This window comes from Oryctolagus cuniculus, chromosome 13 (genome assembly GCF_964237555.1).
Source record: "Oryctolagus cuniculus chromosome 13, mOryCun1.1, whole genome shotgun sequence".
Taxonomy (NCBI): Eukaryota; Metazoa; Chordata; class Mammalia; order Lagomorpha; family Leporidae; genus Oryctolagus; species Oryctolagus cuniculus.
Genome location: NC_091444.1, coordinates 6,445,943 through 6,468,872, shown reverse-complemented (window position 1 = coordinate 6,468,872; position 22,930 = coordinate 6,445,943). Strand labels below are relative to the sequence as shown.

Genomic DNA, 22,930 nt, shown 5'->3' with positions numbered 1-22,930 from the left:
ATAAAGCTGCATATTTTCATTCGGGTAAGAACCCGGTAGCTGAGTAACAACTCAGGAGGAGAATATGTTCTTTTTCACTTTGTGTCTCAATATACTGTGCACATATACTTCAAAATTTTTAAAATAGTAGAAACTGATATATTTGGGCAGAGGAGTATAGAAAATCAATGAAAATATATTAGAAAAGGGGAGATTTTTTTAAGGCTTGAGAAATGAAGTTCCCTTACTTATTGAAATTGCCTTACAAACAGGATTCCAGAATTGAATCCTCTCCAGTAACTCAGAACTTTAAAACAAACCTGTAACTCTTAAGAACAAATGCATTCACAAGCAACCATTTCAAACTAAAGTCTTCTGTCTGTTTTTGCTTGTCTGCATTCCCTGAGGCCAAAAACAGGTAAGTATTTGGTAGGAGAACACAGAACAAATTATTTATGGAAATGAACAGACCCATATAAGAGATACTAGGCGGTGGCTGACATTGTTTTGTGGGGTCGGGTGCATGGGCTGCCTGGGGTGGATCAGGCAGTGCAGATGGATGCCAGTCACGTCAGAAAATGACTCATAAATCAAGACAATTGCAACTACTGATGGTGCAGGACTAACTGTGTCCTGCGACAAGAATGGTTTGCTTTCGAAGTCTTAAAAACCAACGCAACCACGATCATGGACTTTTTAGCTAATTGAAAACAGAAATTGTTTCTCTCTTTAAGCCTGCTTGAAATGTTCTAATTGAAAACTGCAAGTTTTCTAACATCTGCTAGATGTTTTGCCACAGGTATCAAGACGAGAAGTTGCTTAAACCTTTCTTCTTAGAAGTTTTAGTGTCCTCAAAACAATAGCTTGCATTTTCTGAATTTCTCCAAATGAGCTCCCAAAAAACTATTTTCAAACTTATTTCTCAGTTCTCTGCAACTATTCTTCTTCCTATTCTGACAATTTTTAATTTAGTTATTTTTTAAAAGATTTTATTTCTTTATTTGAGAGTTAGAGTTACAGACAGAGGGAGACAGAGAGGGAGAGAGGTTTTCTATCTGCTGGTTTACTCACCAAATGGCCACAACTGCCAGAGCTGGGGCAATCCAAAGCCAGGTGTCAGGAGTTTCCTCCAGGTTTCCCACACAGGTTCAGGGGTGCAAGCATTTGAGCCATCTTCTACTGCTTTCCCAGGCCAGCAGCAGAGAGCTCTATCAGGAGAGGAGCAGCCAGGACACGAGCAAGCTTCCATATGGGATGCCGGAGCCACAGGAGAAGGCTTAGCCCACCACCCCACAGCCCTGACCCCAGTAATTATTTTAAATTCTGAGAATCATTAGGAACAAATTTATCTTTTCTCTTAGAAGAAAAGTTGGTGTTCAGATCATGTTCTTATTTACATGTGCAGAGTAAGCAAAATGCATTTATGATATTTATATTTAAAGATTTATTTATTTATTTTTGAAAGAGTTCGTGGGAGAGTCAGAGAGAGAGGGAAATGTTTTCCATCTGCTGGTTTACTCCCCAAATGGCCTAATGGCCAGGGCTGGGCCGGGACAAAGCCAGAAGTCAAGAGCTTCTTCTGGGTCTCCCATGTGGGTGTAGGGGCCCATGCACTGGGGACATCCTCCATTGCTTTTGCAGGCCCATTAGCAGGAAGATGGTTTGGAAGTGGAACCGCCAGGACTTGAACTGGCACTCACATGGGATGCTGGCGCTACAGGTGGTGGCTTTCTCTCCTATGCCACTGTGTCAGCCCGATTTTTATTTATGAATTACTTAAAGCTACTAGTAATTTGATGATAAAATATGTTGAATTGCTTGCTTTTATGTTTAAATATATTTATAGTTGATTTTCAAAGTAAGGTACTATCTACTTGGTAAAAATTATTTTTTCTGATATTTAATGTTTCCTTGATGTATCCATATTTAAATCATTTTTTATCAAAGAAGAATATATAGCACCACATATTCATCTTAATACAATAGAGAAATAATCTGTTTTCAAAAGCGTAGGATGGCTTTTCAAATTTGAAAGTGTTTTTCCCCCCTAGAAATCAAACACAAGCTAATTGGTTAGATAGTAATTGTGCCAATTTATATCCTACTCTCATATTCATATCCTTAAGTATCACATTGAGGAATTAAAGAAAGTTGCTATAAGAATTAACAGAGGAAAATTGCAGGAAATATTTTATCATTGTTCAATTAACGAAAGCATGGCAAAAGTTATTATTCCCATTTCTCTGTAAACATAAAACACAAATTATTCAGAATGCTTTTGACTGTGGCTCTTAGGCTACATCCCAGAGCACCCTCACTCATCTGCAGTTAAGTTTTGCTTCTGTTGAGTTGCTGGCATTCGTTCACAAAATTATGAGTATAAGTAAAATCCTCATTGTACTCAAATATCACCAAACAAACACGGGAGCACAAAGATGGTGCTCCCTTGAAGTCTGAATGCTTTGCAAAGATTTCATCTGGAAGTAATTACAGATTCAGTTAGTTTTAAAAATAGTTTTGGGGTTACTTATGCAAACGATAACAACAACAGAGAGAAAGCTGTGTGTTCAGGACCCCGTGCTGTTGTGCAGCGGTTTAAGGAGCTACTTGAGATAGCAGCATTCCCTATCCAAGTGCCATTTCAAGTCATAGAAGCTCCACGTTCTCTCCTTCTAAAAAAAAAAATTTACTTATTTGAAAGACAGAATTACAGAGAAAGGTAGAAAGAGAGAGAGGTCTTCCAACTACTGGTTCACAAACGGGCACAACGGTCAGAGCGGAGTAGATCCGACTCCAGGAGGCAGGAGCTTCTTCGGGGTCTCCTACATGGGTGCAGTGGTCCAAGGACTTGGGCCATCCTCCACTGCTTTCCCAGGTGCAATAGCAGGGAGCTAGACTGGTAGTGGAGCAGCCAGGACTCAAACCGGTGCCCATATGGGATGCTGGCACTGCAGGCCAGGGCTTTAACCTGTTGCGCCACAGCTCAGGTTTCAGAAGCTCCACTCTAAATGCAGCTTCCTGCTGACTCATTCGCCTGTGAAAGCAGCAGAATATAGACTGGGTCCCTATCACTCACTTGGCTAAACCATAATGGATTCCCAGACTCCTAGCTTTAATCTAGCCTAGATTTTCAGTTGCAGTCATTTGAGGAACAGGATGATGAACAAGCTCTCTTCCTCTGGCTGTCTGCCGCTCTGCCTATAAAATAAAAATAAATCTTTTTTAAAGATGAAATATGAAGGTGCACCATTAAGGAGCATGTATAATTTTCATTCATAAGTTTATATTTTAACACAGAAGAGGTAAGTAAGTGTAAAGGGAAACCTTGCAGTTTTCTTATTCCTGATTTGTTAAAAAAAAGATGGATTAGTTTAAAGTAGTAATATTTGGTCATTCTAATATACGAAAAATATTAGATATATGAAATATCTGGCAAGTGGAAATGAGTGACATCAAAGTCATAAGCCCTATGTGGAGGAATTGAGACTGTTCTACTATCAGTCCCCTGCACTACATGTGAAGTGGTGTAGTTCTATTTGTAAGTAAACGTGCTAAACACATGTATTTCAAATTCTAAGGTAATCATTTTTTTCCTAAAAATATGGGTAGTAGAGATACTAAAAGAGAAATTTGGGTCATATAAATACTCAGTTTACTAGAGAAAGAATATACGAGATCATAATGACAATGAGCCAAAAAAAAAAAAAAAAAAAAAAAGGAGGCAAAAGAAGAGAAGAGCAATGAGTAGAAAATAGCTAAAAATGGGGCAGCCCAAGTGTATAAAAGCCACTAAATGTGGATGCTCCTAAATACTCAGATTTAAGGACAAAGATTGTCAGATTGGACACAAAAATACGATGCATATGTTATGTCATGAAACCCATTTTAAACACAAAAACTGAGGGCAAAAGTACGTGAATAAAAACTTACAGCATGCCAACCAAAATTAAAAGAAAGCTGGATGAATTATTTTACTTTATACAAACAGACTTCAGAAAAAAGCATTTTCAGGGATACGGAGGGTCATTACAAAACAGCACACAGATGATTTTGCAAGGGGTACAAAGCGATCCTATATTCGCATCTACCTAACATGGTTTCAAAATTCATGACTGAGAAATAAAATTAATAGAACTGAAGAAACAAACAAATCACTTTTATAGTTGGAGAATCGTTTCTCTTTCCATAAATGATAATTAAGCAGACAGAAAATCAGTAGATACAGGTGACCTGAGCAGAACTATTGACAAGTTGATCTGGTTAATATTTATTGAATAATGCATCAGAAAACTACACATGTTTCTCAGTTTCTCATGCTATCATAGGGCACTCACTAAGTTAAATGACAAATTGGGCCATAAAACGCATTAACATGTTTTTAAAAGTAGAAATCGGGCAAAGAATGGTATAAATTATAATGGTGTTTCACTAGCATTATTTTGAGAACATAATAAAATTCTAAAGTGTATTTACTATGAAACAAAGAAAAAGAAAAGCTGAAATATTTTAAAACTCAAGGCAAAGAGAAGCTTGCCCTGACATAATTTGAGACTCTATAAATCTACCTGAAATAAACAGATCTCAAAAATTTTGTAGAAAGCTTTCAGTATCACAATATATTGAATAAAGTACAAAAAATATAATGTATAGGAGTGAAATTGACATTTTGAGATTTGGTTATTGTTTATAGCCCTTGTCTCTACTGTTCAGGAAATTTTTGTTTGGGTTTTATTTCTTCTTACTGTTTGTTGAACTATTTATTTAGTGTGAGGTTAAGCTTATGATTACAAAATAAAGTGAAAGTATGCCATTGTAAGAATTAAAAGAAAAAATAAGCAAGGAAGACGAGGGAGGGTGGGGTGCTCATTTATCTGTATATGTGAAATACATGAAATTGTTCATCTCATGTAAATAAAAATTATTTTAAAATGTCACTGATAAAGAAGAGAAAACTGTTCAAAACCTGCCCTTTAACATACACAATGTTAACACCCAGCCATCAATACATGAGCTAAAACAATTTACAGTTAAAGAATGTGACTGAAAAACTCAATCTCAAATTTGATAGATTTTACATGCATCAAAGCATCAAAATGAATAGCAAAGAGCAATATATTTCACTGTTTTCTAATTTTGTGCGTCTCAATTTAGAACAAATAAAATGAAAAGTAAATAAATTGATAAAAAAGCAAATATGATAGACAATATTAATGTCCTAGATAACTGAGACCAGCTATATGCAGGCTCGGAATTTTCTGTGGGAAAATGACCAGAAAATCCCCCAGAGAAGAACTGCGAAGGCAAAAGCATATGACCAAAACATTCCAAATTATCATGATCAAACATTACAGCACTTACAGAATGACATTCATTGTACTGATATAAACTACAACACAGATTAAATGACACTTTTATGTTCCCAAACACAGAAAATATTTTAGAAATAGCATTCAGTGTTCATGAGGGTATAATAAAATGTCCAGTTTTATAGCCCAGGGATAATAAAGCAAACCACTGTCATCTGTCAGGAGTATAATTTTACAATTTTATCAGAGTTTCTTGTAAAATATAGGACTGTTAATAGAATAGCCCTAAACAGTCTATTTAGACTAAGATAATAATTAAGACCCAATATTTAGTCATATAAAAGAGTACTCACCTGAGTGTTATTTTTAAAAACACACTAAAACAAATAAAAAGAAATTTATCTGTTTTTTTTATAAACAGTATGTGTAGAAAAGATAACAAGTATGGAGGAATACTTTCTTAATTCAAAATATGATGTAAACATACACATTAATACTCAATAAGGTAATTTTTGAATGAACTTAATATTTAGTTAGAATGAGAAAAATGTTACAAATTTTAAAATGCTGAAAACATAAGAATTGTAACACAATATTTTAATAGATATGAGTAAAGTAATATTTTGATAATATAGGAAATGACATTTCATAGTATGATGCCATAATCAAATAAGTTCTAATACCAAGTTATATGACCTAAAATATATATTTAAATAGAATCATATAATATTCATTGTATATTATACCTGTTCTATATTAGCATTGTTATTAATATGGTATATATGGCACAATATATAAATATATACATGGCTTTATTGTGTAATCATATTTTATCTTTATTTTGTTAGTATCTTGAAAGATAAAATGGATGAATTTACTGTGTATGTATTAAAGTTATTATGTTCAAACTATCTTTTTGAGTTTTTATGCTATTTCTATGTCCACCATGATGACTATTTTAATTCTTACAATGAATATTAATCATTTTTATAATTTCAAAAATGAGCAGTGTCTTTTAATGAAGTGACACAATCTTATTTCTTTGAATTGTATGCACCAAGTGTGAGGGAAGAAGACAGCTAGAAAGGTAAAGTTCAAATCTATCTTTCTTTTTACCCCATAATCTTCAAATATTTTGACATGATTCCCAGGTGTTTGCTAAAGTGCTTCTGAACAGAAAAGTACAACCGCAGGTCAAATCCTTGAAATAACAACAGCCAGGCAACCTCAGTGAACTGCCCCTGGCCTCTGGTTTCCTTGCAGAAAAAGAGGTGTGCTTGGATCAGTTTTATATAAAATTATCCAATGAGCAGCCAGCTTTATAAAGGGCATGAAGAAGTCTTGGTTTCTAATATAATCCTTCAAATACTTTCTACTACAGAAGACCCGTAAGTGCCACTGTGTTCCAGTACTGGCTTTTTCAGCAAGTGCACAACTTCTGATGAAAAGTGTCCTGGTCCACTGGATCAGCTTCTAGAACTCTAGCACTGATCAGAGTTGTACATGTGAGTACACGTGTGTACATGTGAGTCAAATTTTATTTCACAAAATTTGCATTTTAATGACACACCTGATATTGCAATGTTTACCTTATATTCATTAAGACATCCCATTGCTTAGAATTAATATGAAATCATGGGACCATCCTTGAAGACATCATAAGCTCGTGTTTGTACTCTAGAGTTCTTAGAGAAAAGACAATCAAGGTGAGATAAGAAAAACCTTGAGTAAACAGAGCTCCTAGAATCTTCATGGCCACCGTACAATAGCGCCCCCTACCCACGGTTTCACTTTCCTTGGTTTCAGCTACCTGAGATTAACTACAGTTAGAATATATTACAGAAATAAAGAATTCATAAATTTTAACTCATGTGCTGTTCTGAATAGTGTGACGAAATCTTAAACTTTCCTGTCCCTCCTCATCTGGGACAGAAATCCTACTGCACCCAGGCTGTGCGTTTGCCCTCTGCCTGGGCAATTTAGTAGCAGTCTCAGTTATGAGATTCACTCTTGTATTTCAATGCTCGTGTTCAAGTAACTGTTCTGTAGTAGCTGAATGCTGTCTCAAGACCTAGGACACTGACTTCATTTCATCTCAGTGTGTGAGCACTGTGTCATCCCACATCATCACAAGAAGACGGGCAAATAAAAAACATGACATTTTACGACAGAGCACATTCCTGTAACTTCTCCTACAGCATATTGTTATAATCGTTCTATTGTATGATTATTTTACTGTTGATACATAACTGTGCCTAATTTGTAAATCAAATTCTATACGATATATGCACTTATACATACAGATGAATAAAGCATGTGTAGAGTGTGATGCTTCCATGGTTTTGGGCATCCACAGGTCTTATAATGTCTCCCCACAGATAAGAGGAATACTGTAAATTCCAGACCAGCCCCCCAACCATAACTGAAAGCCAAACTGAAAAGTAATTGAGGACTCTGCTGAGTGCAAACTAATGCTGAATTAGAAAAAGTGCTAAGCAAGGACACCGTTGTTGCGGTTCCAGCCCTAGAAATGTGCTCTGTCTACTACCAAGTTTGCAGGAGAATGGAATATTCACTGTATGAAAAATTTAAAAAAAAATCATAGCTAGGTTTAAATAAAGATTTCAAAAAGTTTTTGGGAAAATGGTATTAAAAGATGTTTATGGAGCAAAAACTTTTTGGAACACATGCATCATTTTTCATCATACATTTTCGTGAAATTATTGAAGATTCATCATATATGTATGACATATATATGGATTTTAAAAATTTTGCATCAAAATAAACTTAGTCTTCAATTCTATCTTCACAAACTTTTTATAGCATGCTTGAGTGTGGGTGCTTGTATGCAGATGTGACTGTGTGTATGTTTAATAACATAATACAAATAACTAATATAGGGTATTGAAATAGATTATTGCTTGTATAAACATTTATATTTACTCTATTTCATATACTATATTCATTTCTCCCACTAATTATGAACATTGCTTCTCATTTCCAAAGAATCTTTGGAGATAGGTGCTTGACCTAGATGTTCAGATACTGGTTGGGATACCTGTACCCAATATTGCAGTACCTGGGTTCGACACCAAGATATTTTTCTGATGCCAGTTTCTCTTAATGTAGACTTTAGAGGAAGCACTGATGGCTCAAGTGGTTGAGTCCATTTCAACCACCTTGGAACCTGGATTGAATTCCCTGGTCCCGTCTTCAAGCCCCAGTCCAGGGCCAATTCAGACATTGACAGAATACACCAGCAGATGGGAACTCGTCTCTGTCTCATTATCAATTAAATAAAAACTTCAAATTAAGAAAAGAATCTTCAAGTGAATATGATCTAAGTATCAACATTTAATGAAATATTATACAAAGTAAAACAAATTAAACTTTCCAAATTAAATACACAATTAAAAATTCAATAACTTTCATTTTCACTTCAGTGTTATCAAAATTTATTAAATAATATATAAATTAATGATGATAAAATAAAAATATTATAGTTGTCATTGCTAAAACCCTCTCCTGTAAAAATCCTTTATGAACCAAAAATTATATGTAGTATGCATTTATAGTATGCATAATACCTATAGCATATTTATAGAACACATATTTAAAATAATTTTATGGAAACAAAATTGAGGCTTATTGAGATGATTTTTATTATTTTACAATGGTTTCTACATTGTGAGAAAATGAATCATCCTGTCTTCTCAGTGCTCCCGTAGAAGTCTGCTTCTTCAGTAATGGAAACTTAGACAATATCCACACATCAAATGCTTGCTTGAATTGTTAGATCTGTAACCTACCGGTCAAGCTAATTGCTGCCTTCAGAAGAATTTTCCTTTACCTGTGGAAGAGCCACAGTTTCTTCAAACACCTACGCACCTAGGTTAAGGCATCGTTTTCCTTCCAAGGAAATGCTCTGAGAAGTGGACAGAAAAAATCATTTGTCTCCCCTTTGCAAATGCAGGAAACTGATGTTTGCCCAAGCCTTGCCCATGAAGTGAGCTTGCAGTGGGTATATGGTAGTTTTCCCAACTGACTTTCCTGATGTTGCTGTCAGGTTGGCAGGGCCTGGAAGTCACTGTGATTACTTCTTATGTGGATTGTGGTATGGTTATAAGAAAGCTCTCAAATCTTATCCAGGCTTCTGTCCCCACCTGTGAAGATGGGTAACATCTTAGACTTTTCGTAATTTCTGACATACATTTACACATCATTTGAAACATTTATTTGAATAGTCATTAGGTAATAGGGAGGTTATAAATATGAAAAGGTCTGTTTACAGTCTTTTCCTTGCATGTTCTGAAAGCTTTTTCCCAAATAATAAATATTTAAGTTGTGTTCCAACACAGTTTTATGACTGTGAAAACCTCCAAAGATGAAAACTGGTAATTGACATGTTGGGGACTTTTTAAACTACAGTAGCATAGAAAGATGCAACATAATTTATGATGACTCAGCTCCATTCCAGTCACCTCACAGATTTTTGTTATAAATGGGAAGCAAAATAAGTTAGTGATATTGTACTAACCTGGATTACTTTTCAGAAGACCCCACTTCCAAAACATCTGTGATGGTTTTGTAGGTAAAGTAGGATGGGAAATCCATCAGGGTGGAGAGGACATTTTTAAACTAGAAAACTAAAATGCAATACTTCATTTGAAAATGGCTATAATCATGCAATAAATCCATTCCTCCTCAATATAGAATGTTTACCCATAGTTCTTTAGCTGTGTTATTGAAATAAGGTATAGAACTATAATTCAGATTATTTTTAAAGCTTGAATATCGATAAGATTAGTTTAGATCTTACAGCTAACCATATTTGTATTTCAAAGTTGCAAATCTCAACTAATACTAAATATGTACTTATATATCTTAAAATTAAGTTTCCTTTTTAATTTACATTTTAGAACTGCATTTATGGCTTGTGAATTTCATATCCCGCAGTAACATGATAAATGCAAGTCATAATTACTTCTCAGGAATCAATGATCCAGGCAATATTACAAGCTTACTGTATAAATCTAGCTATAATACATCAAGTTACATATTTTAATTTAATACTCGATAAATTGTGGATCATTATAATTCTTTTAAGTTCATTTGCATGTTCTTGGGACCATGGAATTAAGTTCTAAAATTAAGAAATCATATTTTATGTATTTTAAACATTCTTTATAAAACAATGTTTGAGAACTACAGTTCTTCTTATGACCAAATGAGAATGTCTATTAGTAGAGAACACATCAAAATGGTATGACACTTTCAATTACTCTGCCATAAAGACTTAAAGTATTATATCTACTAATGTCAATTTATAATCCACACAATCATAGGCAATAAAAAGTTGTGTATTATAATTCCATTACACATACATTGTATATATAATTTACAAAAGATCTATTGTCAAGGTTAGATTTATTAAATTGGCATGATTTTTGAAAAAAGCACACTTTTCTCTCTTCTACATATAATTTATTTTTCTTATCTATTTCTTGATATTTTTAAAAATATTTATTTATTTATTTATTTGAGAGGCAGGGTTACACAAAGAGAAAGAGAGGCAGAGGGAGAGAAGTCTCCCATCCTCTGGTTTACTCCCCAAGTGGCTGCAATGGATCCAGAGCTGTGCAGATCTGAAGCCAGAAGCCAGGAGCTTCCTCTGGGTCTCCCAAGTGGGTTCAGGGGCCCAAGGACTTGGGCCATCGTCTACTGCTTTTCCAGGCTACAGCAGAGAGCCGGATTTAAAGTGGAGCAGCTGGGACTCGAACCGGCACCCATACAGGATGCCGGCACTGCAGGCAGAAGCTTTACCGGATACGCCATAGTGCCAGCCCCCTGATATTTTTGTTGTTGTTGTTGTTACCTGTACTCCATGTTGTCGAACCCAATGGTGATATTAATATCCTCACCACAGGAGGTGATGGAGTGTTTCATGTAATTGATCTGTTTCATTCTCTTGGTTCTTTTTGACACTGCTCTCCTTAATTTTTTCTCCTCCACAGTGGTCACACCTGCAGGCTCTCCATTACCAAGCCTCTTCTTCTTCCAATCTCTAAATTTGAAAATGTGCTGAGATGCTGTCCTGGATAGATTTTCCTCCTTGTCCTACACAATGTTTAAAAACTTACATCCAGATTTTAATCTGCATATAATGAATCCTAAATTCATGTCTGATTCTAACCTCATCTGTGCATTCTAGAGGTGGCTATTTTAATGATCGAAATGTTTGGCTCTTAAGAGGAGGGGAAATTAAGTGTTGGTGAGGGCATGTCAGTAGCATTCTCCCTAATGGGATTGATGTCTTTATAAAAGTGTTTGAATGGAGCGATCTTGGCCCTTCTACATGTGTGGACAAAGCAAGAATGAAAGGACCATCTAATAACAGGGCACCTGCTATTTAAAAGAAATCCTTAAGGATCTAAAGGGAGACATAGACTTCAATACAATAGTAATAGGGGACTTCATCACCTTAATTCCTAAACCTGAAAAAGATAAAACAGAGAAAGAGAACTACAGACCAATTTTCCTGTTGAACATAGATGCAAAAATCCTCAAGAAAATACTGGCTATTTGCATCCAACAACACATCAGAAAGATCATTCACCTGGACCACATGGGATTTATCCTAGGTATATAAGGATATTTCAACTTTTGCAAATTGGTTAATGTGATACATGACATTAAAAAACTGAAGAACAAAAACCATATGAGTATCTCAATAGATGCAGAGAAAGCCTTTGATAAAATACAACACCCTTTCTTGATGAAAACTCTAAGCAAAATGGATACAGAAGGAACATTCTTCAACACATGCAAGGCAATTTATGACAAACCCACAGCCAGGATCCTATTGAATGGGGAAAAGTTGGAAGCATTCCCACTGAGATCCGGTACCAGACAAGGATGCCCACTCTCACCAATGCTATTCAATATAGTCTTGGATGTTTTAGCCAAGGCCATTAAGCAAGAAAAATGAATCAAAGGATACAAATTGGAAAGGAGGAAGTCAAACTATCAATATTTTCAGATGACATGATTTTATAAAAAGGAGATCCAAAATACTCCATTAAAAGACTGTTGGAACTCATAAAAGAGTTTGGTGAAGTAACAGGATGTAAAATCAACACACAAAAATAATTTTGTGTACAGAGAGAACGCCATAGCTGAGAAAACTTCTAAGATCAATTCTATTCACAATAGCTACAAAAAAATCAAATACATTAGAATAAAATTTTTAAAAAGGAGGACATCAAAAATCTCTACAATGAGAATGTTTTGTAATGTTTTGTAACATTAAAGAAAGAAATAGGGGGCTGGCGCTGTGGTGTAGAGGGTAAAGCTGCTGCTTGCAGTGCCGGCATCCCATATGGGCTCCGGTTCGAGTCCTGGCTGCTCCTCTTCTGATCCAGCTCTCTGCTATGGCCTGGGAAAGCAGTAGAAGATGGCCCAAGCCCTTGGGCCCCTGCAGCTGCATGGGAGACCTGAAAGAAGCTCCTGACTCCTGGCTTCAGAGCGAAATAGCTCTGCCCATTGCGGCCAATTGGGGAGTGAACCAGTGGATGGAAGACCTCTCTCTCTCTCTCTCTCTCTCTCTCTCTCGCTGCCTCTCCTTCTCTGTGTAACTCTGACTTTCAAGTAAAATAAATAAATCTTTTTTAAAAAGGAAGTAAAACTAGAAGAAGATGCACAAAAATGGAAAAACCTTCCATGTTCATGGATTGGAAGAATCAATATCATCAAAATGTCCATTCTCCTGAAAGGAATTTACAGATTCAATGCAATATGAATCAAAATACCAAGGATATTTGTGGGGAGCAAACCGGACTAGACTGTTACTGGAATTAAGACTTATTCTATGCATCTGCTCTCCCACAATATGGCGCTGGGAGAGAAGTAAACAGCTTCCGCACAGCTGCCTCCAGTTCAACCAATTAACTGTAGGACTTGCTCCTGATTGGAGGAGAGCAGCGTACTCGGCGTGTGGGCAGCCGAGTTAGGATTGGCGGAGGAGGACTATAAAGGAGGAGAGAGACGGCATGCACCAGGAACATCTATGGGGAACATCTAAGGGAACCCGTGCAGCCCCCGAGAGAACCGGCCGGCGGTGTGCCGCTCCCCTGCGGAAGTGGGGAATGTGGCCAGGGGGAACTGCCCTTCCACAGAGGTGGAAGGGATAGTAGCCAACCCGGGAAGAACCAGCAGCAAACCCGGGGAGGGCCGAGCAGACGAAAGAACAGCGCAGGGTCCTGTGTCGTTCCCCCACGAAGACGGGGAGCGACATAATGGTGCCGTGACTCGGATAGGAAACTTAGGACGGATAGGAAACTTAGGAGAGAAGAAACGGGAAGAACTGGGAAAATACCGGAGAGAGAGACTAGCGAAGAGCCTAGGGGAAAGCCGGACGAGAAAGGTGCCGGAAGAAGCTATTGAAAGCCTAGGCATAGACTCGGATATGGACTGTGGGAAAGAAGTTAGGATTGAAAGCGAAAGTGAAAGCTTTCATAGACTCAGATGCGGACTATGGCGGGGAAGCTAGGAGATTGAAAGCGAAAGTGAAACCTGGAGGAGGCTTGGACTCGGATACGGACTGTGGGGAGTAGCCAGGAGAAATGAGAGGAATATTGTTGGAAGAAAACTTAAGGAAACATACCGGGTAGAGAGAAATGTTGGGGAGGATGAGGCCGCGAGTGCAGGCCGAGGCGGAGATATAAGCCACCTTGGAATTCTTCAAGTCACCCCGGGGAGCAAGAGGCGAAGATCTGGAACCAGAGGCAGAGACGTGGGCCGCCAGGTTGAAATTCGCCAGGTTAGTCCGGGGAACTTGGACTGAATGCCGGTGGTGGCGGAAACATTCGCGGAAGCCGCCGCGTGCAGAGAGAGCTCGGAGCGTGAATAGATAGGGAACGCTGGCGCGAGGCCGTGGTGCGGGCGCGAAGTGCGTGGAGACCGCGGAGCGGGCACGCAGAGCCGGGAACCCGCCGGCGGGGCGAGGCGCCGGGAAGCCGTGCAGAGCCGTGAAGCTGCCGCGGGGCGAGGTGCCGAGAAGCAGCCTCGGGGCGAGCGCCGCCAGGAAACCGCGGGGATAAGAGAAGCCGCGGGAAGTTTAGAAGTAAGATGAGAGAAATAGGAATGCTGGAAGATAGAAGTAAAATGGGAGAAATAGGAATGCCCGGAGATAGAGAAATAGAGAAATAGAAAGGCCTCCCTACAACACTGCAATGTGAGAGCTTGGATTCGGTCTGCCTGATTAAGTGAGGCGATGAGCACCTGCGGCGGCTAGCAGCTTATGCGCCGCAGGTCACCGAAGACAGGCACGAATTAACATCAATAAGGCCTCCCCACAACACAGCGCTGAGAAGGCTTGGATTCGGTTTGCCTGATTGCTAGGTTTTGTAAGCCCCTGCAGGCAGAGCAGAGCATGCGCTGCAGGGCACCGAACACAGGCACGCATCAGCGCCTAAAAACCTCCTCATAACATGGTGAAGAGAGGACCCGGATTCGGTTTTCCTGATTGATAGGACTTGTAAGAGCCTGTGGCAACTCTAGCAAGTAGAGCAGAGTGTGTGCCGCGGGACACCGAAGACAGGCGCGTATCAACGCCAAAAATAAAAAGAAAGGGGGATCTGTGGGGAGCAAACCGGACTAGACTGTTACTGGAATTAAGACTTATTCTATGCATCTGCTCTCCCACAATATGGCGCTGGGAGAGAAGTAAACAGCTTCCGCACAGCTGCCTCCAGTTCAACCAATTAACTGTAGGACTTGCTCCTGATTGGAGGAGAGCAGCGTACTCGGCGTGTGGGCAGCCGAGTTAGGATTGGCGGAGGAGGACTATAAAGGAGGAGAGAGACGGCATGCACCAGGAACATCTATGGGGAACATCTAAGGGAACCCGTGCAGCCCCCGAGAGAACCGGCCGGCGGTGTGCCGCTCCCCTGCGGAAGTGGGGAATGTGGCCAGGGGGAACTGCCCTTCCACGGAGGTGGAAGGGATAGTAGCCAACCCGGGAAGAACCAGCAGCAAACCCGGGGAGGGCCGAGCAGACGAAAGAACAGCGCAGGGTCCTGTGTCGTTCCTCCACGAAGAGGGGGAGCGACAGATATTCTTCTCAGATTAAGAAAAAAATGATGCTGAAATTCATATGGAAACACACGAGACTACGATTAGCTAAAGTAACCTTAAATAACAAAAGCAAAGCCAGAGGGAACATAATACCTGATTTTAAGACATACTGCAGGGCAGTTATAATCAACTTTTGCCTGGTACTGGTACAAAAACAGATGGGTAGACCAATGAAGCGGAATATAAACCCCAGAAATCAACCCACACATCTACAACCAACTTATCTTTGACAAAGGAGCTAAAATCAATAACTGCAACAAGAACAATCTCTTTGACAAATGGTGCTTGGAAAACTGGATCTCCACATGCAGATGTATGAAGCAACCCCTTAACTTACACCTTACAGAAACATCCACTCAAAATCAAAGATCTAAATTCCATCAAATTACTAGAGAACATTAGGGAAACCCTGGCAGACATTGGCATAGGCAAAGAGTTCTTGGAAAAGACCCCAGAGCCACAGGCAATCAAAATCAAAATTGATAAATGGAATTACATCTAATTGAGAAGTCTGTACTACAAAAGAAACACTCAGCAAAATGAAAAGGAACTGACAGAATGAGTCAAAATTATTTGCAAACTATTCAACCGATAATGGATTAATAACCAGAATATATAAAGAGATCAAGAAACTCAACAACAACAAAACAAACAACCCAGTTAAGAAATATGCAAAGGATTTAAACAGGCATTTTTCAAAACAGAAAATCAAGCCAAATGGCCAACAGACACATGAAAAAATGTTCAGGATGGCTAGCCATCAGCAAGATGGAAATCAAAAGCACAATGAGGTTTCACCTCACCCTTGTTTGAATGGCTTTCATACAGAAATTAAAACCAAAAAATGCTGGCGAGGATGTGGGGAAAAAGGTACCCTAACCAACTGATGGTGGGAATATAAACTGGTACAGCCATTGTGGAAGGCAGTATGGAGATATCAAAGAAATCTGAATATAGACCTACCATATGACCCAGCCATCCCATTCCTAGGAATTTGCCCAATGGAAATGAAATCAGCATATGAAAGTGTTACCTGTATCCGATATTTATTGTAGCTCAATTCACAATAGCTAAGATATGGAATCAATCCAAACGTCCATGAACTTAAGACTGGATAAAGAAATCATGGAATATGTACACCATGGAATACTACACAGTGGTAAAAAAGAAAAAAAAGAAAAAGAAATCTTGTCATTTGCAACAAAATGGATTAAACTGGAAAACATCATACTTAATGAAATAAGCCTGTCCCAAAAGGAAAAATACCATATGTCCTCCCTGACCTGTGATAACTAATAGAGCACCTAAAAGTTAATCTATAGAAATTGACACTTTGAGATGTGATGACTTTGAACAGCCCTTGACTCGACAGTTGAGGAACACCTTTTTTGTCCATAGTATTTGCTGAACTCTCTACTTAGTATAGAGTTAGTCTTATGTGTATAAAGTTAATTGAAAATACATCCTAGTGAAAAATAAAAATGAGAATAGGAGAGGGAGGAGAAATAAGTGTGGGAGTGCAGGTGGGAGGGCAGGTATGGTGGGAAGAATCACTATATTCCTAAAGTTGTACTTATTAAATTCATGAAGTTTGTATTTCTTTAAAAAAGGTTTGGGGGAAAAAGGCCATGTATGAGGAAAAGGCTCTCATCAGACAATCCGCTGGCACCTGAACTTTGCACTTCCTGAACTCCAGAACTGCAGGGCCTACATTCCTGTTGTTTATAAATTACCCAGTCTCATCATTTCCTTATGGCACCTCAAGTGGATGGAGACAGATATCTGAATTCTGCGGTGTGTAAGTAAGCAGATGCCCTGCCCAAACCTTCTCCTTCTGGTCTTTCAAGTATCATAAATTAATATGCCATGGCTTTGTTGTGAGAATTAGCAGCTCTTCAATTCTTCCATTTACTTCCCCCTTCATGTGCCTGTTCATCCCATCCTGTCCACTCCATGCTTAAGGATATCCAACTTGCACGCTTCTCCACGTTACACTTCCCTTGTCTCTCACTTAGACAATGACTCTTTAACTGTTCTACTTTCATCTTCCCAAATGTTTTATGCATGAAGCAATAGAAATAATCCTTTAAAAAGTTCACAATAGCCAAAATTTGCATTCCACCAAGGTGTCCCTTATCAGATGAATGGATAAAGAATATGTGAGGTGTGTGTGTGTCTGTGTATACACACAATAAATATTTTTTAGCTACAAAAAAATAATGAACTTCTATCATTTATATCAAAATAGATGGAACAGAAGGAAATCATGTTGAGTGAAATAAGCCAGACACAGAAAGACATTTTCTAGCTCCCTTTTATGTGGGAGCTAAAATTAAAAAAAGAAAAATATCAAAAACACAAGTAAAATAAATGCCTGTGTGTATAGATAATATTGCAATTATAATTGTGTAATACATTGTTGTATATCTTTATCATGGCAGTGGTTAAGAATGTTATGCTGCTATAGTTTTAATGATCTGTGGTTACTTTAAAATTACTGTGTATGTGTGAAATGGTCTTTTTTCAATTCAATTATTGTTTATAGCTATTTCCTATAGTGCCACTAAGCTAGGATTTTTTTGCTTTCTATTTGAGACTTTTTAATGTAATGCAAATTTAAAACATGTTATCCCAAAAACAAGAGGAAGGAGGAAGAAAGAGAAAAAAGAGGAAGGGGAGGAGGGAGGAAGGAAGGGAGAGAATTGAACCCAAGAAATATATTGCATCTGTTAATAACTAATTCTTTTTCTTACTGTACATTGAATTTGTCAGCATTGATAATTAATTACTCCACTTAAAATGAAATCCAAACTTCTTGCCTTGGAAACCAGGGCTGGTACAATGGAACTCATGACAGCATCTCTCACCTGGGGCTTCTCCTCCTCTCTGCTGACTGTCATTAAGACACTCTGTTTCACTCACACACTGTCATCTAGTCACTCTGTTTATGTTTTCTATTTTTTTTCAGCTTGGAAAACATATACATTCCCAACTTGGTACATTCCTACCACTTCTTCTTCTAAGGCAGGGTTTCCTATCAAGTGTCCACAGATGGAGTCATTTATGCTGAACTCCTCAGTTGAATATTATCTGCTCTGAGTGACCTTCACACTCAATATCTAAAATATCATGCCTACCACACTTCAATACCTGTCATATTTATCCCTTCTATTTATTTTATCTGATAGCATCTTCATATTTCCTTGATTATTTATTGTTTACTTCTTTTCTGTCCAACATCCATTTTATATCTACTCTATCAGAGCAAAACCAGGCTAGTCTGTCCAGAGAGAAATCATCAATATGGCATAACAGTGGATGCTCACAAAAAGTTTTGTAAACCTATATATATAGTGCTTGAGTTTGCAGAGGCGAGATATGTACTTTAAAATAAATACCATGACATTTAACTTTGAGTTACTTACACTAACATAATTCAAGAAAAATAATTTTAAATGTTTATGCCCATTATCAGGTTGTTCCTTTGATAATTTTTAAAAATATTTTCCTTCCATTTACATTCTTTATCTTATTTCTTGTTCTATTTTTATACTTTTTGTTGACCAATTACTCAGTTTGGCAGTAAATTCTATCAAAAACATGAGCATAAATTCTGGTTTACCACTGTTAGTGCATGGAGAAGCACCAAGGCTACCTAAGAATACTATTTGATAAGATGGTTGAATGAATCAATAAACTGGAATTGATAATAGGTCCCAAATGCTTAGTGCCTCATTATCAGTTATCATCAACGTAATTTTGTGTGTGTGGTTTTTTTTTTTTTTTTTTTTTTTTTTTTGACAGGAAGAGTAGATAGTGAGAGATAGAGACAGAGAGAAAGTTCTTCCTTTTGCTGTTGGTTCACCCTCCAATGGCCGCCACAGCCAGCGTGCTGCGGCTGGCGCACCGCTCTGATCCGAAGGCAGGAGCCAGGTGCTTCTCCTGGTCTCCCATGGGGTGCAGGGCCCAAGCACTTGGGCCATCCTCCACTGCACTCCCGGGCCACATCAGAGAGCTGGCCTGGAAGAGGGGCAACCGGAACAGAATCCGGCGCCCCGACTGGGACTAGAACCCGGTGTGCTAACGCTGGTAGGTGGAGGATTAGCCTATTGAGCCACGGCGCCGGCCCATCAACATAATTTTGTGAAGCCAGTGCTGATTGTGTCAGCTCAAAATTTAGGACTTTTGCATGTTCCTCTTTTGACCACCTAACAAAACACCTAGTGTAGATGGCGGGAAATTCATTGCCTATCATGAGACCTTATACCGGCATTAGTTAAAATAAAATGGAACACAAGTTCAAATATGTCAGAAGCGTTTAAACAAGGACTGAGTTTAATCAAACCACTCAGTTCCCAGCAAGTTCTATAAAGTGTTACTTTGGGGGTTTCTGAGTCCTATATGCTATCTCTCAAGTGCCCACATTTCTGTAAACAGTGAGCTAAAATTCTGTGATAAATCAAGGTGTTAAACCCAGTTCTGACCACTGTCTCTGAGCATCAGGCTCCCCTCTAAAGAACGCTCTAGTGCAGTACTCCAACAGGGGAAATAAAGAAACTATCTTCTTGCGTTGTTCTCAAGAATTATTTGACGAAACAAGTTGCTCTCAAATTCCCAGTTAGAGGTGCAGAGTTCCTGCCTGTGGATTGATCTCATTTAATTGGTAAGAGTCCCAGCTATGACTAGAACTGGACTGCATTTTGTTTAGGCAAATCTTGTCTTCTGCGTTGATAGAATTCATTCACCCAAAGCAGCGCTCAGTTATATGAACTGGAATAATATTTTTCTAAAAATATTCCAGAGGAGGGATGGAGAAAAGGAAGGATTTTTCAAAGTATATAAAGTTTCAGTTACAAAGGAGAATAATCTTAGTGTACAGAGTAGTTAATTCAGCTAATAATGATGTGTTATCATTCTACAACGATATATCAAAAATCACAGTGGATCCCATAAATATAGATAATTAATATCAACTAGAAACAAAGAAACATCAAACAACAACAACAACCTGGTCTGCTTGATGAAGGAAGCAAATATGATTTTTGGTCCAGAAAACCAAAGGAATAATTTTGTGGAATAAAGTTCACAGAGCCTTATTTCTCTAGAACTGACAATAGGATTAACTGGGTTGGCTCAGGTGTAATTTACATGATGTGAATGAATGAAAACAGGAGCCAGGATAATTTAAGTACCAAAGCGATCCCTTTAGGCTTTCATGAAACATGTTATTTTCATTTCCCCCCGCTTTACAGAGTTACTTCACACAAACTGGAAACTTTTTCTGCAGAGTGTTGGATAGTAAATATTTGAGACTTGAAGAACATATGGTCTCTGCTGAAGTGCTCCACTCTGTGCCTGTTGCAGCAAGGAAGTGGTCACATACAATATGTAAACGAATGGCTGTGGTGCATTTCAGATGACCTAGATCCATCAGCGCAGCCAGCTGGCCACATCTGGCCTGTGGACGTTGGTTTGCTGGCCACTGCTTCATAGAGCAATTGTGGCAATTAGGAATTTGTTCCAATGTTTTACACTTTTTACTGAAATTATTACACAACTAATTTTTGTTTAAGAACACTGTTCTTGATGTGTCACTGACATTTAACAGGATGAAATTTATGATAGCGGCGACAGAGAGTAAAGGAAGACACATGTTCATTAACTGAGTATCTGCCTCTACTGATAACAGTTTCAATAATTACTTTGAGAAAATGGACAGAAGCTTGTGAGGAATCTATGTGACACAGTTGTAGTCCTTTGGTCATTAATGTGTTCTATCCAAAATAAACAGCTCCTATAAATTGTAGGCAGTTGAATACTTTTGTATTGAATAATATCAATCATTTCACATGAACAGGTACTAGATGGGACTGTTCCTGCTTCTTATCTCTTCTTCCAGCTGTTTCAGTGAATCCAGTTGCACCATCTAACGTGAACAGGAAGGTATGGAATAGGGTCCCCAGGGAATGGCAATAGCATGGAAGACACCTCCCATCCCAACATCTCCCCTGTCATCAGGTCTCAGAACGCTCACGGTTACCTCAGCAGAAATCCATAAAAGCACCTTCTCTATTTGCCTATGTGTTGCTTGATGCCCCCAACTAAAGTGTGAAATCCATAAAGAAGGTTGTTGCTTGTCTTGTTCATTTAAGATCTACTTATTTTTGTTTTGATTCACATTAAAATAAATGTTATACTCTCTGAAGGCCGTTATTGTCTGGTTTTCTTTCCCCATGGCACCTATCATAGGTAGGTTATTAATTGTGGATGGCCTAAATATGTTTATTTCGAATTGGTTAGATGGATTGGGTTTTCCTAAGTGCTTTCAATAATGGGGTTTGGGTGTAGTGAGGCTGAATACTATCCATTTTGATAGATTAGATGTCCTTTAGGCTGATGGATAACCGTAGGCCTCGTTGTAGAAGTTTACAGACAACTTCACTGACCTGACTCTTGGCTGCCTCCCAAATTCATGTTAGTGTTCCCACATGAGTTTCCAGTTCTACTGATCCATTTGGAAGAGCAAATAGAAAAGCAAATTGATTTTAACTTGAGTGCCAATTCTCATGGATTGGAAGTGGCTGTTCAGAGCATTCAGGTGAGTAATATTCTGGAGCTACATCTGAGGTCAGCGGAACAGCGACTGCTGTGGAGAATTAGTGGTGGCGTTTGTGAGAGAGGCGAGGCTGGGCAGGGATACACATACCTCCCATTTCACATCTTTCACAAGAGTTACAGACAATTTTCTAAAGTAATTTTTCCAAAAGCAAGTATATTACTATCATTTAAACAAAACACAAGTGCTTCCCCTTTGCATGCAAGTGGGCATTTACTTTGTACTTTGCACTGTTCCTTTTGTCTGCTAGAATATAAATGTATCATATCCCTCAACCTTCCATGAAGTATTGATATATCTCATTTGATCCAATTCTTACAGCCAAACAGCCATAAAAATTAAAAATTCAATCAACCATACATCTCAATTCTTTTTTATGTTAACTTTTAAATAGTTATCTAATAGTTACAGGAAAAGCAAATGTTATCTGATGAAATATTAACTATATACTGGAAAATAGGGAAACAATTGAATGACAATGAAAATGACATTAATACCAGATAATGTCTGGGCATTTTTTCTGTCATTACATTATTTATTGTGGATGACAATGTTTTAATGGCCATCTGTTTAATATCCAAAGTGCTGCATGCCATTAAGGCACTAATTTGCTATCAGATGCAATAAAAAGGGATGCATGCAACTTATGTTCCAACCACGTCCTTATGTTAGAAAATATGAAATAAAAATGCCTCACAGGTGGTAGGAGTTATATGTGATCATTGTGAGAGTTACTTTCGATTGTAAAAATTCTGATTCCATTTATACTGCTCTATTTTCATGCCACTAGGTGTGAAATCTGTGATATGGAGTTTGGAGTCTATTAGCCCAGAACAGAGAGATGGTGTTAAGCCATGACGCAAAGACCTGTATCTGCACAGTCTGAAAATACAAA

At 38.2% G+C, this 22,930-nt stretch overlaps 1 long non-coding RNA gene across 2 annotated transcripts in view; it reads right to left on the bottom strand.

The window, feature by feature from the left end:
• Positions 1–8,923: 8,923 nt before the first annotated feature.
• LOC103351061 (uncharacterized) overlaps positions 8,924–22,930 on the bottom strand; it is a 23,164-nt gene continuing 9,157 nt past the window's right edge. For both annotated transcript variants that reach the window (XR_007909582.2, XR_007909583.2), the window contains exons 4-5: positions 9,823–9,931; positions 8,924–9,448 (exon numbers count right to left, since the gene is read on the bottom strand). This is a non-coding gene — a long non-coding RNA (uncharacterized lncRNA). The remainder of the gene's footprint in view (positions 9,449–9,822; positions 9,932–22,930) is intronic.